Source organism: Triticum urartu, chromosome 7, assembly GCF_003073215.2.
Source record: "Triticum urartu cultivar G1812 chromosome 7, Tu2.1, whole genome shotgun sequence".
In the NCBI taxonomy this organism is placed as follows: domain Eukaryota; kingdom Viridiplantae; phylum Streptophyta; class Magnoliopsida; order Poales; family Poaceae; genus Triticum; species Triticum urartu.
This window is the reverse complement of record NC_053028.1, coordinates 122,362,942-122,380,390: the sequence shown is the minus strand read 5'-3', so window position 1 is coordinate 122,380,390 and position 17,449 is coordinate 122,362,942. Positions and strand designations below refer to the sequence as shown.

General features: G+C 41.8%; 1 pseudogene; it reads left to right on the top strand.

Moving 5' to 3' along the window:
• The first annotated feature begins 6,283 nt into the window (after positions 1 to 6,283).
• The window catches only part of LOC125518531, a 58,083-nt pseudogene continuing 46,917 nt past the window's right edge, over positions 6,284 to 17,449 (top strand).

The following is a 17,449-nucleotide window of genomic DNA, read 5'->3' as shown; positions in this document are numbered from 1 at the left end:
TTTCGGGCTTAATCTGTCACTTGTGCCTGTGGGCCTACTGGGCCTGTTGCGGGCCTGAATCCTGGCACATGGTTGGGTTTCTAGTCGTATTCACGCCGTGCTGGCCCAGTAGGTGGCACTTTTTTTGTTTTCTTTGTTGCTTTATTTATTTTATTTTGTTTCTACATACAATAAAATACTTACTATTGTTATTCTTATTTATTTTATTTAAAGTTTATTTATTTTTCTTTATTAAAGTTTATTTTGTTTCTACTTATTTATTTTATTAAGGTTTATTTTATTTTATTTTGTTTCTACTTATTTATTTTATTTTTTGTTTCTACTTATGTATTTTATTAAAGTTTATTTTATTTTATTTCTACTTATTTATTTTATTTTGTTTTTGCTTATAATGTTTTGAACAGAAAATACTTTGATAATTTTAGTTGCTTAAAATTTATATAATTTTAGTTTCAATAAAATTAGTGGTTTATAAAACTTTTAGTTGATTCCTTTTGTTATTAGAGTTTCATTAAAGTTTTATAGTTTATTCTTTTTTATATTAGAGTTTCATTAAATTTTTCTAGTTCATTCTTTTAGTTCATTATTTTTGCTATTAGAGTTTCATAAAAGTTTTTTAGATCATTTTTTTATATCAGTTCATACTTTGAGCTAAATGACCCTGAAATTGAAAAGCGCTTCAGATGAACTTTGAAGAGGTTGAAAATTGGCATGGTATCATCATTTTACCCACATAGCATGTGCTAAAAAGTCAAGAGGGTTACGGAAAAAACTGAATGCACTTCGTGTACAAAATGGACAATCTCTTTTGAAGTATCAGGGTTTCGGACAAAAGCTCATCTGTTACAAAGGGATTTAATTTTTTACAACTTATTTGAACTCCAGACTTTTTGTGTGTTCAAAATGCACCATTCAAAGCCACATCATCAATTTTCAACCCTTTCTGACTTCATTTGTTATTTTTCATGCATTTACTAATTTTTTGAGCTATATGACCCTAAAAATGAAAAGCACTACAAATGAACTCTGAAAAAAGTTGAAAGTTGGCATGGTATCATCATTTCACCCACATAGCATGTGCTAAAAAGTTGAGAGGGTTACGGAGAAAACTGGATGCACTTCGTGTACAAAATGGACAATCTCTTTCGAAGTATGAGGGTTTCATAAGGAAACTCGTCTGTTACATGGATATTCTAGATCAAAGGCATCATCATAATAGTTGTGGAGAGAAAAGTCTTCACTTTTTCTTCACTTGTGTCCTTTGCTTATTGCGCCGTAACGATGGATAATCTTCATCATTTATCAGGGTGCTTGGGTCAGCCTTGACTTTGAAGGGAGGAATTTCATGAAACTTTTCATAATCTTCGGACATGTCTGTCTTGCCCTCACTCCCATGATGTATCTTTTTCCTGAAAGAACTATGTGGCGCTTTGGCTCATCGTATGATGTATTCTCTTCCTTATCTTTTCTTTTTCTCGGTTTGGTATACATGTCCTTCACATAGAAAACCTGCGCCACATCATTGGCTAGGACGAATGGTTCGTCGGTGTACCCAAGATTGTTCAGATCCACTATTTTCATTCCGTACTGTGGGTCTACCTATACCCCGCCTCCTGACAGATTGACCCATTTGTACTTAAACAAAGGGACCTTAAAATCATGTACGTAGTCAAGTTCCCATATGTCCACTATGTAACCATAATATGTGTCCTTTCCCCTATTGGTTGCTGCATCAAAGCGGACACCGCTGTTTTGGTTGGTGCTCTTTTGATCTTGGGCGGTCATGTAAAATGTATTCCCATTTATCTTGTGTCCTTTGTAAGTCAATACAGTCGAACATGGTCCCCTGGACAACGAGTATAGCTCATCACAAACAGTGTTGTCACCTCTGAGACGTGTTTCCAACCAACTGCTGAAAGTCCTGATGTGTTCACATGTAATCCAGTCGTCACACTGCTCCGGGTGTTTGCAGCGCAGACTGTTCTTGTGTTCATCGACATACAGGGTCACCAAGGTAGAGTTCTGTAGAACTGTGTAGTGTGCTTGAGACCAAGAATGCCCGTCCCTGCATATTATTGAGTCCCCTCCAAGCGTGCCTTTTCCAGTCAGTCTCCCCTCATACCGCGATTTAGGGAGACCTATCTTCTTAAGGCCAGGAATGAAGTCAAACAAAATCCAATGACATCCTCTATTTGATGGCCCATGGAGATGCTTCCTTCTGGCCTAGCGCGGTTACAGACATATTTCTTTAGGACTCCCATGAACCTCTCAAAGGGGAACATATTGTGTAGAAATACGGGGCCCAGAATGACAATCTCATCGACTAGATGAACTAGGACGTGTGTCATCATATTGAAGAAGGATGGTGGGAACACCAGCTCGAAACTGACAAGACATTGCGCCACATCACTCCTTAGCCTTGGTATGATTTCTGGATTGATCACCTTCTGAGAGATTGCATTGAGGAATGCACATAGCTTCACAATGGCTAATCGGACGTTTTCCGGTAGAAGCCCCCTCAATGCAACCAGAAGCAGTTGCGTCATAATCACGTGGCAGTCATGAGACTTTAGGTTCTGGAACTTTTTCTCTGGCATATTTATTATTCCCTTTATATTCGACGAGAAGCCAGACGGGACCTTCATACTGAGCAGGCATTCAAGAAGATTTCCTTCTCTTCTTTGGTAAGAGTGTAGCTGGCAAGACCTTCATACTGCTTTGGAGGCACGCCGTCTTTTTCATGCAAACGTTGCAGGTCCTCCTGTGCCTCCGGTGTATCTTTTGTCTTCCCATACATGCCGAAGAAGCCTAGCAGGTTCACGCAAAGGTTCTTCGTCACGTGCATCACGTCGATTGAAGAGCGGACATCTAGCTCTTTCAAGTAGGGTAGGTTGCAAAATATAGATTTCTTCTTCCACATGGGTGTGCATCCCTCAGCGTCGTTCGGAACGGATAGTCCACCGGGACCCTTTCCAAAGATTATGTGTAAATCATTGACCATAGCAAGTACGTGATCACCGGTACACATGGCGGGCTTCTTCCGGTGATCTGCCTCGCCTTTGAAATGCTTGCCTTTCTTTTGACATTGATGGTTGGTCGGAAGAAATCGACGATGGCCCAGGTACACATTCTTCCTGCATTTGTCCAGGTATATACTTTCCGTGTCAGCTAAACAGTGCGTGCATGCGTGGTATCCCTTGTTTGTCTGTCCTGAAATGTTATTGAGAGCAGGCCAATTGTTGATGGTTACAAACAGCAACGCGTGTAGGTTAAATTCCTCTTGTTTGTGCTCATCCCACACACGTACACCGTTTCCATTCCACAGTTGTAAAAGTTCTTCAACTAATGGCCTTAGGTACACATCAATGTCATTGCCGGGTTGCTTAGGGCCTTGGATGAGAACTGACATCATAATGAACTTTCGCTTCATGCACATCCAAGGAGGAAGGTTATACATACATAGAGTCATGGGCCATGTGCTGTGATTGCTGCTCTGCTCCCCGAAAGGATTAATGCCATCCGCGCTTAAACCAAACCATACATTCCCTGGGTCACCTGCAAACTCAGCCCAGTACTTTCTCTCGATTTTTCTCCACTGCTACCCGTCAGCGGGTGCTCTCAACTTCCCTTCTTTCTTACGATCCTCTCTGTTCCATCGCATCAACTTGGCATGCTCTTCGTTTTTGAACAGATGTTTCAACTGTGGTATTATAGGAGCATACCACATCACCTTCGCAGGAACCCTCTTCCTGGGGGGCCCGCCGTCAACATCACCAGGGTCATCTCGTCTGATCTTATACATCAATGCACCGCATACAGGGCATGCGTTCAAATCCTCGTACACACCGCGGTAGAGGATGCAGTCATTAGGGCATGCATGTATCTTCTGCACTTCCAATCCTAGAGGGCATGCGACCTTCTTTGCTGCGTACGTACTGTCGGGCAATTCGTTATTGTTTGGAAGCTTCTTCTTCAATATTTTCAGTAGCTTCTCAAATCCTTTGTCAGACACAGCATTGTCTACCTTTCACTGCATGAATTCTAGTACGGTACCGAGCTTTGTGTTTCCATCTTCACAATTGGGGTACAACCCTTTTTTGTGATCCTCTAACATGTGATCGAACTTCAGCTTCTCCTTTTGACTTTCGCACTGTGTCCTTGCATCAACAATGACCTGGCGGAGATCATCATCGTCGGGCACATCGTCTGGTTCCTCTTGATCTTCGGCAGCTTCCCCCGTTGCAGCATCACCGTATTCAGGGGGCACATAGTTGTCATCATCCTCTTCTTCTTCGTTGTCTTCCATCATAACCCCTATTTATCCGTGCTTCGTCCAAACATTATAGTGTGGCATGAAACCCTTATAAAGCAGGTGGGTGTGAAGGATTTTCCGGTCAGAGTAAGACTTCGTATTCCCACAATTTGGGCATGGACAACACATAAAACCATTCTGCTTGTTCGCCTCATCCACTTCGAGAAAATTATGTAGGCCCTTAACGTACTCGGAGGTGTGTCTGTCACCGTACATCCATTGTGGGTTCATCTGCGTGCATTATATATAACTAAGTGTGTCAAAAACCATTACAGAACATCATGAATAGATAAGTGACCAAATTAACAGAAGTTCATCATCACATTAAAACCAAAGTACATACATAGTTCTCATTGAACAACATATAGCTCTCCAGAGCATCTAGTTAAACCATACATTGAAACTATGTAAAACCTTTCAATGCAACAACAAATGCGATCATAATCACATTCAAGGTAACAATTGATCCAACGGCATAATGATACCAAGCCTCAGTATGAATGGCATATTTTCTAATCTTCAACCGCATTGCATCCATATTGATCTTGTGATCATCGATGACATCCGCAACATGCAACTCCAATATCATCTTCCCCTCCTCAATTTTTTTTATTTTTTCCTTCAAATAATTGTTTTCTTATTCAACTAAATTTAACCTCTCAACAATAGGGTCGGCTGGAATTTCCGGTTCAACTACCTCCTAGATAAATAAAATCTATGTCAGCTTGATGGGCATAATTGTCATAAACAATAAATGAACCAAATAGTTATAAAAGATAATATATATACCACATTCGAATCATAGCCAGGACAAGGGCCGACGGGGGTGGATACCAAAACCATCGCACTATATAATAACAAGCAATAATAAAAGTTAGAAAATTAGACAGGTATCTATCTAAAGTAAGAATTTTTTTCTTTCAGAAGAAGATAAGAACAAGAGGCTCACCACGGTGGTGCACACGACGAGATCAGCATGGACGATCGACGGCGGTGAAGACGGGGATGGGACGTGACGGACTGCTAAACCTAGACAAATCTCGGGGAAAATGGAGCTTGGAGGTCGAGCTTCGAGAGGAGAAATCTTAACTAGTGTGGCTCGGGCATTTCATCGAACACCTTGTGTGCATAGGAGGTGAGCTAGAGCACCACAAAGCTCTCCCCTCGCCGGCCAGAAAAAACAGAGCACTGTGCAGTGCTCTGCTCGCGGGCGAGGGGTATATATAGCCACCTCATTGGTCCCGGTTCGTGGCTAGAACCAGGACTAAAGGCACCCCTTCTGTCCCGGTTCTAGGCACGAACCGGGACCAATGGCTGTGGGCCAGGAGCGAGGCCAATTGGTCCCGGTTCGTGCCTAGAACCGGGACAAATGGGTCCACTTGAACCGGGAAAAATGCCTCCTGAGGCCCGGCCGGGCCCCTGGGCGCACGAACCAGGACGTATGCCCCCCATGGGTCCCGATTCTTGACTGAACCAGGACTAATGGGCTGGCCAGCCTCGAACCAAAGCCCTGTTTTCTACTAGTGGCCATAATAGCCAATACTTTTAATCCTGGATGTAGATGTTTCAAGGTTGAAATTCGTGCTGGTTTTGTTTGTGGTATGAGCTTGTTTGGATGTCAGAACTGGGATTACATTCATATAATGGGTGGGCGCCATCGGTGTTTCAGTTTGTATGCATGTCATTCTTATGGCGTATGTACACAGCTATAAGAGTATGACAATTTTTTTGATATAGTATCAACAACATGCATTATTTTGACACCTTCTGCTGAGAAGCTTTAGAAAATTTCACTTGCTCTAATTGATTATTGACTCACTAAAATAGAGCAAATGAATCCCAAGTTCTCTAATACAGAAAATGTTATACCTGCAGGCTGCAGCAAAAAAAGATGTCTAATCATCAGAAACATGGTGTCCGTTTGCTCCAAAGAACCTTGGAGCTGCAGAAGTTTCCTATGGGAAGTGCACCAGTGTGTATACCTGTCATAGATGACACATATGAAGACTTGTTGAGATCCAATATTGGTCCTCTGATCGTTCATACACCTACTCAAGTTGCTTTTGTGCCACATAAGGTAACATCACCTTTCCCAGGAAAGCTGGTGAGGAAGGCAAATGCGGTCATGCCTGAAGAGATTGCATCAAGTGTCTATTCTGATGGTAGGCATGCTACAAAGAATGAGCACTTGAGGATTTCTGGACCTTTGGGGCAATATGATGAATCTGATTGTGTAGATTTCCCTTTTGCCTCTAAGAAAAAAATGCATTTCCAGAGAAGTCTAGCTCCTTTTGGTAATGAGGTGATATTTTCAATCTTGATCAGTAATCTTTCTAACTGCTTGGACACCCCTTTACCTTGTATCCTTGATGATTTGTGTAGGGATAAGCTAGGAGCTCCTTTTGTTTTAGATGAGACTAGGGTTGCAGTGTTTCATATGGAGCATAATAAGGCGATGGTTTTGATATAGTCTGTTACCCAAATATTTGGCATCTAGCCTCAATTTACTTGTTCGTGTTATATATATTTTTTGCTGAAGGAAACTTACAATGACAGAAGGTATACATGTTCACTTGTAGTACACACATTTCCTTAGAGTTAATTAGCTCTAGGTGGTGTATTTTTAGTTTTTCAGAACACAAACCTATGAACCGTAAATAGTTGGAGGTAAATATTTTGTAAACCTGACATCTGCTACATATTCATGGGGAATGGGCTATAGTGTAATTATTTCTTCCTTAAATTTGTTCGTGCAGTTTTGTATCTTCAATTTATTTATGACCATACTTTAATATGTATATAGTAGAATGGCTATGTACTCCTAGTTGTATGCACTCCCACTCACCATATTTTTGTGTATGGCCAGGGTGATGGGTGGAAGAAGATTGGGTCTTCCCTTCCATACATTCCAATTATAAACCCACATGCTAAGGTTGTTCGTCGATGGAACTAGTTTTTTGTAATATCATGCTTGGTTTCCATTTTCATTGACCCTCTGTTTTTCTTCCTACCTTTCATGGACAAGGTAAGCTTGCATCCTTTTATCCAAGCTCGGAGCTCTGTTAACGTCTGCAGTGGATCTAGGACATCCACACTGTTTAGATGCCACTTAGCCTCTAAGTTGGGTCCCACAAGATGGCCAGTTTTTATGGAAATTTGCTGCAATTTTAGATGATATTTTCCTCAATGATGGACCCCATATTTAACTTAAATAAAGCGAAAGCTAAACCATATCCTACTAGCAGGTGGGCACCTGTAACCATTTTTGTAGTTCATGGATGGCTGGAAGAAGCCTCCATGCTTGGAAGTGGCTAGCAAATTTTGCATGGTGTCCATGTTTGAGCGTTTGGCAGCACCTAGGAAGTCTTTCCTTAGAGGCTGCATTTTGACAATATGTGGATGTCACGACATCCATTTGTATTTGCTTCTACGATCATGCGACTATTACAATTTGGGCTTTTTGAGCTAGTGCCAGACCTACAATCAAAGGAGTTCATGTCAACTGTACATATTCTTGTAGTGCTCGATATATGGAACAATGCAGTTTTAAATCTTTTTGTCTATTTGATAGCCAGAAACTTATTCTCCATATGTCTCTTTTCACGGTAAGACATAAATTTAAAGCATCCGATTTGTTAAGCCCTGTATTGGATTGGATCTCTGGTCAAATTACTGTGTGCACAACAAGATTGTACTTTCTAAATTCTAAACAATATAGCCTTGACACAAATTACCTATAAGTGTGCATTTTTTATTTTTGTGGTGCAGGATAACAAATGCATAGTGTTCATTCGGTATTCGAAAGCATTAATTGTTGCAAGAACTATGACTGATACCATTGATGCTCTTCACATGCTTCTTCAGGTGAATATTGTCACATAATTCTTCTATTTTTAATCTTCCTTGTCTATGAAATGACTATGCAACTCCCCTGAATTTTAAGAAAAAAGGGTTTTCATATATAGGTGTCAATCCATGGAAATAATCACCTCTTCTAAGTTTGAAATGTTTGTTTAGTATTCCACAAGCTTTTTTTATTATGAGTTAAAAATATTGCCACTTTTAACAACGAAAATCCCACTAACAGATTGAACCAGTTTCAACGCAGTATTTTGGTTTTCAAATCTGGTACAATGTGGTGAACATTTTCAAATCCGGTTCAACCTGTCATTTGTATCTAGATGTATTTTAGTTCTAGATACATCCCTTTTCATCCATTTTGATTACAAGTATTTACGAACGGAGGGAGTATTCAATTCACATATTTCCTTTAAATTTATTATTGTAAGTACAACTTTGGAATTCCCTTCTATTAAGCTTGATATGAACTTACTTTCCTTAAGACAACATGACTCCCTTCTACTATGTAGCAAGAATTCTCACGAGGGGGTCATCCTTTTCTGTAAAATGTTCATATTTGCAGAGTTTTAGAGTGAAGTTGCTTCACTTCCTTGTAAATTGTGCCTACAAAGTTACAATCAGTGCATCATGATATGAAGGTTCTACCATGTTTAGAGATTATTTAGTTTCTTGCAAAATTTGCAGGGAAAATATTGTTAGCGAGTCAAAACACTGATTGAATGAAAGTTGGCTAGCTTGAGTGTGACCAAGGAAAAACAACCTGTTATTATACTAAAAAAATCAGAACTTTGATGTACACGTTTAAGCAAACGTTTAGACAATTAGTTGGGTTTTTCTTGATTTACCATCTCTTTTCAGTTCTAAAGCAATTCTTTTGATTAGCATCTGCTACTTTTTTTGCCCTTCTATTGTTTGTTTGGTAGTAGCTGTAGCGTTAGTCTGCAGCATACACACTCATTCCGTTTGAGCTTGCTTTTGTTCTGCTTTGACTCAAGAGGTCCCATTCAACATTCATCATGTAACGCCCTCGATGCGGCTATATCTCCCATGTGTCGAAGCACGACTTAGAGGCATAACCGCATTGAAAGCAATGTCGCAAGTGAGGTAATCTTCACACAACCCATGTAATACAATAAGGGAAAAGATACATAGTTGGCTTACAATCGCCACTTCACACAATTACATGAATAAAGAATTACATCAACCAGATACAATCAAGGTCCGACTACGGAACCAAAATAAAATAAGACTACCCCAAATGCTACACAGATCCCCGATCGACCCCAACTGGGCTCCACTACTGATCAACTAGAACGAAACAACACAAAGGATAAGATCTTCATCGAGCTCCTCCTTGAGCTTGGTTGCGTCACCTGCACGGTATCATCAGCACCTAAAAACTGGTTTTTGGAAGTAAACTGTGAGTCACGGGGACTCAGCAATCTCACACCCTCGCGATCAAGACTATTTAAGCTTATGGGTATGGTAAAAGGTATGAAGTGGAGCTTCAGCAAGCGACTAGCATATTTGGTGGCTAACATACGCAAATGAGAGCGAGAAGAGAATGCAAAAGCACGGTCGAACAACTATGATCAAGAAGTGATCCTAGAACAACCTACGTCAAGCATTACTCCAACACCGTGTTCACTTCCCGGACTCCGCCGAGAAGAGACCATCACGGTTACACACGCGGTTGATGTATTTTAGTTAAGATCAACTTCAGGTTTTCTACAACCGGACATTAGAAAATTCCCATCTGCCCATAACCATGGGCACGGCTTTCGAAAGTTCAAAACCCTACAGGGGTGTCCCAACTTAGCCCATCACAAGCTCTCACGGTCAACGAAGGATATTCCTTCTAGCGGGAAGACCCGATCAGACTCCGAATCCCGGTTACAAGACATTTCAACAATGGTAAAACAAGACCAGCAAAGCCACCCAGATGTGCCGACAAATCCCGATAGGAGCTGCACATATCTCGTTCTCAGGGCACACCGGATGAGCCAGATGTCGGGTGGGCCAGCCCAGAGTTGCCCCTGGTAGCTCTGGACATCGCTCAGTTGGACCAACACTTAGAGAAGCACTGGCCCGGGGGGTTTAAAATAAAGATGATCCTTGAGTCTGCAGAACCCAAGGGAAAGAAAAGGCTAGGTGGCGAATGGTAAAACCAATGTTGGGCCTTGCTGGAGGAGTTTTATTCAAGGCGAACTGTCAAGGGGTTCCCATTATAACCCAACCGCGTAAGGAACGCAAAATCCAGGAACATAACACCGATATGAGGGAAACTAGGGCGGCAAGAGTGGAACAAAACACCAGGCATAAGGCCGAGCCTTCCACCCTTTACCAAGTATATAGATGCATTAATTAGATAAGAGGTATTGTGATATCCCCACATATAAAAATGTTCCAACAAGGAACAACATCTCCATGTTCCAACAAGGAACAAACTTCAATCTTCACTTGCAACTAACAACACTATAAGAGGGGCTGAGCAAAGCGGTAACATAGCCAAACAACGGTTTGCTAGGACAAGGTGGGTTAGAGGCTTGGCTCAACAATATAGGAGGCATGATAAGCAAGTGGTAGGTATTGCAGCATAGGCATAGCAAAAGAGCGAGCAACTAGCAAGCAAAGATAGAAGTGATTTCGAGGGTATGGTCATCTTGCCTGAAATCCCGCCAGGAAGAAGAACGAGTCCATGAAGAAGACAAACAGACGTAGTCGAACAGGTCCTCAAAAACACGACGTTATCGGAACCAACCCGAAGAAGCAACACCGGAAAGAAGCACACAACATAGTAAACAAACCACACACGAACATGGTATGATATGCGGGATGCGGTATGTGATGCATATGCATGATTTGACAAGGAATGGTTGAACCTGGCCTCAACTTGGAAATCCAAGAGTGCCACTGGAAAGGTGAGGTGATTTCGGTTGAAATCGATATAAAGATCACCGGAATCGGATGCACGGTTTGGAAATGGCAAGCAAAACAAATATGGCACCGGTCTACGATAAACAGCAAGTGACCAACTAAATGCATCGAGATAAATATGCTACAACACTCAAATATGACAACAAAATACATGTCAGGGATCCACTCATGATGCTTGACAAAAGATGAACACTGAGCTACAGCTAATTCATCCATTAACAGGTTCAAACAAGCATGGCAAAAGTGCAAATGATAACAGGTTTCAGATTTAGTGAAATTAACACAAGTCCGGAATTTAACATCAGGAAGCACACTTTAGAGCATGAAAACTGCATGCTACAGGAACTTAACATGGCCAAGAAAGGCATGGCATGAAGCTAATCAAAGCACTTAAAAAAAGTCACTTAGTGACCTTGAGCCAAAAGGGATCAGAAAATACAATTGCAAGCATGTGAACATGGCAAAAACATAAACAGATCTCAGACTTGGTGAAAAACTGGAGCATGCAAATCAGTTAACGAGTATGCATGTTTACGAGCTCGATGCACTCACTACAGAGCATGGCATGACCAACTAAGCATACACCCATCAATAATACATAGCATAGAAGCTATACATGGCAAGAACAACATCATAGCATGCACAGATCAATAGCAACATCCTCGGCAAAATCGCTAATCATGTCAACAATCTGCCAGGATTCACGATATAGCAAAAGTAGAGCTCGATTGACTCAAGATAGGGTACTCCATAATTGCAAACAAAGACATGGATGGATATAGCACTACAATGTTAACAAATCATCATTACTGATCATCCTCAAAAGAGGCACGGATCACTAGGAAACAACATGAACATATGGCCTAACAATAAAATCAGGACAAGGACTTAGTGAAATTCTAAGTCCCTGAAATCAGCATTACCGATTACACTACTTTGCAAGCTTGTGCTAGTCACCACAAATATCACAAAAATACATGGAAAGCACCTCTGTAAAGATGGCATGGCATTTAACAAAACACATGTTGAGCTCAGGATCATAGCATGCACACATTAAACATGGCAAAAATGACAAATAGCTATTTGATGCAACAGATCTGACAAATTCACCACATAGCCCTCTCCCAACAGAATTTCGTGCATCAAGATGAGCTCAAATGAAAATGATGCAATGCGATGAAATGATGTACTCATCGGGACGAACATTTTGATATGCTACACGCGCAAATCGGAGCTACGGATGTAGAGATACGACATGATGAAGATGGCAAAAAATAAGGGGAGAGGGGAAAGTCAACCCTAGTGGATCTAGGGTTTACTGTGCTCCCGATCCAGATCCGGGTCGCGGTGGCGCACAAAACGAGGTTCACCGGCCGGGCTGTCGCCGGAGATGCGGAGGTAGGCCGGGGTCGAGGCGGCGGATGGCGAGGGAGTCGCCGGACTCGGAGGAGGGCCGCGATGGCGGCGGCAACCTCGGGCGGTGTGGGGCGCGGCGTCATCGGCGGTCGCTGGCGCGGAATCGTTGGTTGTCGCCGGCGTCGGGGAGGACTGGCGACGAGACGGCGGGCGGGAGCGCAAGGGAGGACCCGGGCGGCGCGATAGGAAGAAGAAGCTCGGGCGGCGGCGCGAGGAGACCCGGGCCGCGGGGGCTCTCCTTGGGCCCGGCGGGCTTCGGCGCGGGGAGGACCCAGGGTGACACGTGGCAAGCGGCGGCTGGTGGTGGCGATGTGTCCGGCCAGACCGGACGTGTCCGGCACGGCGAGAGGGAGAGGATCTAGGTTTAGGGTAGGGGAGACCCGAAAATTTCGGGGGAGACCTAGTTTTATAGGTAGGAGGAGCTAGGAGGCTCCAAATTGAGCACAGTTTGCGGCCACGCGATCGTGATCGAACGCTCTAGACGATGGGAGAGGTTTTGGTGGGTTTTGGGCCAAATTGGAAGGGTGTTGGGCTGCAACACAAACGAGGCCTTTTCGGTTCCTCGGTTAACCGTTGGAGTATCAAACGAAGTCCAAATGGCACGAAACTTGACAGGCGGTCTACCGGTAGTAAAACAAGGCCGCATGACAAGTCTCGGTCCAATACGAAAATAATTAACGCCCGCACACGAAAAGTGGTAGAAAGGGACACCGGGTGACATAGGAGCGCCGGATTGCAAAACGGACAACGGGGAAAATGCGCGGATGCATGAGACAAACATGTATGCAAAAGAAATGCACATGAAGACATGATATGCAATGCATGACACGCAAGCAATGACAAGGCAACAACAGCGAATAACTGGAAGACACCTGGCGCAACGGTCTCGGGGCGTTACACATCATTATTTGTGTATAACTACCAACGTGCGATACTTAATTCTGATATTCCCATTTAGGAGGGGTCAGGGCCCATCCTGTCTTTCTAAGCTCTGCTTTGTCATTACAAATTCCTGTTTTCAGAACTTTGAATATCTTTTGTTTGTTCTAAGGACTCGAGAATAGGGATCAACATGCATGAGATGTTTTTTTGCAGTTTAGGATGTCCTATGTGGATCCTGAGTCAAGAATAGCGGGAACATGAGATTTAGTTGACGAGCCTAAGAAAATTGATATGCGCTATCTTCGTGGTGCTTTCATAGCCGACCTATCTGTTATGCTTCTAGTTCCTCAGGTACTGTGTGTTTTGTTCGCTTGAATATAAGTTGCTTATATTAGAAATGAGTAAGTTGCCTTTTAAAATTATGTGACTAACACTTATTTTTGTTTAGAAAAATCACTGTCCATGTTTTCCTCGGAAATAATTTGTTTCTTCAAGTTCTTAACATTCTTTCTTTCTATTGGAGGGCTAGTAACTTAGTATTAGGGTCTAATAAGAGCCTCAGTTTGTATTCTAATAAGAGTCTGGTACAATTGTAAGCACTATAACTCTGTAAATAATGACGAGAATGCACATTAGAGTCGTTAGTATGTTGTTCCGTGTGGTCTGTAGTCGTTGAGAGTTTAATTGGCTTGATGCGGGATGTTCAGGGCATGCTAGATATGCCATGTAATGAGGGGGGAATGTTGGTGACATTGAATTCGGTATCAACGGTGGTGAATGTCGTAGGTTTGGAGGTGCTAGCGGTGGTAAGCTCGATGGTGATCTTGGTGGCTATGGAGGTCTTTGCGGTAGTCCAGGAGATGGAACTATTAGAGAGGTCTAGGAAGGTGATTGAAATTGGCAGAGGTAGCCGGGGTAGAGAGGTGAAGACCAGACTAGTGGTTGTGTTTGTAAGAGTTGGAGCATTGTATTCTGATAGAGGCTAGGGTGGAGGTGGTGATCATGGTGGGTACAGTGGTCTATCGTGATATTGGTATGTGAGTATACCAATCTCATATTTTACTTCAGTCATGGCAGCTGAAGCAAGCCTTGTAAAGTGGAGGCCTTGTTGCTGGTATTGGCTGTGCCTTTGATTGTTGGTTAGGTGACTTTAGTCAAGGAAACGTCTTAGTGAGTCTATTGCAATATGTCTGAAGATGGGCATGATTGCATCAGGCCCATATTGAGGGGAGTGTTGGATTGTTAAGAGTATGCACTAGAGTCCATTGCAGTCTTGAACACTATATAAAGGGCATGTAGTCTTGGGGGACAGAACACCTTTTAAGTTACGCATGTTGTATTCATCCTCTTACAATTTCCTTGAAAGCTCTTTCAGTCTTAGTTATTCATGCTAGTCCCAATAAGTTAGGTCCCAGGTGTTGAGCCTATTTTTCATAAGTAAATAAGAATATTCTGCTGGTTGGCGTCGCAAAGTATTCAGAGGCTTCTGCACTACAATTTGAGAGTTTCAAGTACTCGTCTACAATTAGCATTGCAGATATAACTCGGTTTTTCTAACGTTGTTGTTTTAGATATTGTACTAGTTGTGTGTTTGGTCTGTTATATCGTGACTGCTTTGCTTATTTCCCTACACTTCTACATGAACATGCACTGTGAACATGTGTTGGCCTTTGGCCCATTGGAAGAGAGTAAGGATCTACTCCAACAAGCTGGTGCATACAAATGTGTTTCTTCAACTGGTGTGGTTGGAGTTATAAAAAGCCACAAGCTTCTACAATCACATAAATTAATATGTTGTTGGAAATATGTTACCCACGTTTGACATTCTCTTTTCTCCCTGATGCATGTGATGATAGGACGGGTTATCCCTAAGTACATTGGGGTATCCGGTGCAAACTATGCGAAGAATTTGTTGCGTTCTACAGTTCTTGTTCAGTATGCCCCACGTGTCTTTAGATTTGTGCAATTACTTGGTGGGCAATCTGCTAATGGATTCATTTTTGAATCAGCATGGGCTAATTTTGTGATTAATCTTCTTGTATTTATTTTGGCTGGACATGTGGTTGGTTCGCTTTGGTACCTCTTTGGATTACAGGTCAGTCTCTCAAACATATACCATATCATTCATGCGTGCTTCAAATGCATCCTTATTTTTGAAGATAATACCAGATTACCCAACTGTATATCAATTATATTTATGTCACCTGGGGATTTAGCAACCCAACTAGCAAAAAATAAATGGTGCAGGGTGTGGTGTTTGAGATATACTAACCAAAGTTTCTGATGTATAAAAAGGAGAACCACGACCTTGCACTGTTCATATGCATCTAGACTGGCAACTTATCTTATTTGGTTGATGATATTAGGTATGCAGTTGAGTTTTTGTACTCGATTATGTTCTTAAATTTAGGGATTTATCTCTCCACAATGGAAAATATTGCAACCCGAGTGCTCATTTGGTTTTTCGTCATTAGTAGTTTGGTTCCCCAACCCTCTTAATTGTTATCCCAGATGTCAGTTATGATAACATGTATCTTTTCACATTTTATGCAGAGTGTTAATCATTGTCTACAGAATTCTTGTTTTGCACTTAATATAACATCATGTGCTCAGTTTATAGACTGTGGGTATGGCATTGGTGGGCTGGACAGAGTAAAGAGGCAGCGGTGGTTCAACAATTCGATGTCGGTTTTGATACTGCAAATGGTTTTTTCAAATATGGAATCTATGAACAATCTGTGTTGCTAACCACAGAACCTGCTATTAACCGCTACTAATATTCGTTATTTTGGGGCTTTCAGCAAATAAGTACTTTGGCGGGTAATCTGGTGCCAACCTATAATGTATGGGAAGTTCTATTCACAAAGGGTATCATTGCCTTGGGGCTTTTCCTTTTTGTGTTACTTGTCGGTAACATGCAGATTTTCCTTCAATCACTTGGAAAAAGGTAAGCCGCTGAATAGCAACTTCATCCTTCTTATGGACCGGTTTTGTTGCCACCTGGAAAGTAATTCATAGGACTATTTTCTTACTCACAAGAGATTGGAAATGCAACTGAGGAGACATGATATTGAACAATGGATGAGCCACAGGTAACTCCCAGAAGATCTGAGAAGGAGGATTAGAAATGCAGAAAGGTTTAGTTGGGTGGCTATGAGAGGAGTGAATGAAGAAGAGGTTTTGAGCAGCTTACCAGAAGATATCCAGAGAGATATATGCCACCATTTTCACATATTTCTTAATAAGGTTTGCCATAATCATGTTTTTACAACCACTTGACTTCCTACCAGATCTATAGTCAAATGAACTTTTCTATCAAAAAATGAATCTTGCTTATCACGTGTAAATGGGATTTTTTTGGACGAGGTAGAGGAAGCTCCCGCCCTAATTTAGTGTGAGTAGCAGTATGGCAAGATATGGCATCTTTTGAAAGCACCTTTTGCATTGATATGACATATTTTTCCTGCCTCCACTAGCATTATGTCTTTTCTTCCTTGGTTTACCAGCAGACCTTTCTAGGTTTGGAGGAATCATTTCAAAGCCAGGGTCAAATTTTGGCCATTGAGTCTTGTCACACATTGGAGTAACTCCAACTGATAATCCATCTTGAAACTCTACTAAATAGTAATCATCTACGAACTTCTCAATATTAAGAACTTTTCCAAATAGAGCTATAGCATGAGTGCATTGTTTTCCAGAAAGCTACCAATGTCCACATCCACAATTTATATCAACCGCTACTCTCCAATTCTTCCCATCTTTTGTTATTCCTAAAATCTCAGCTGACATTGCTCCACTCTTCTGGATTTCATAGTGCAGCCCTCGGCTCTTCATGTTCAACTCATGTAACACACTTGGCAGGATAAGCCCTTCCATTCTACCGGCTATCTCTTACCTTGTGTAAATCTTCTCCATGATCTTCTTCCGGGGTAATCCCCTTTGTGAAAAAATGATCTTCTTCCTAATCTTATCCATATGATCAACAACTGGAAGGTCTTTGTAATCTTTAATCCAACTGATGAAGAATTATTAGATGTTGTC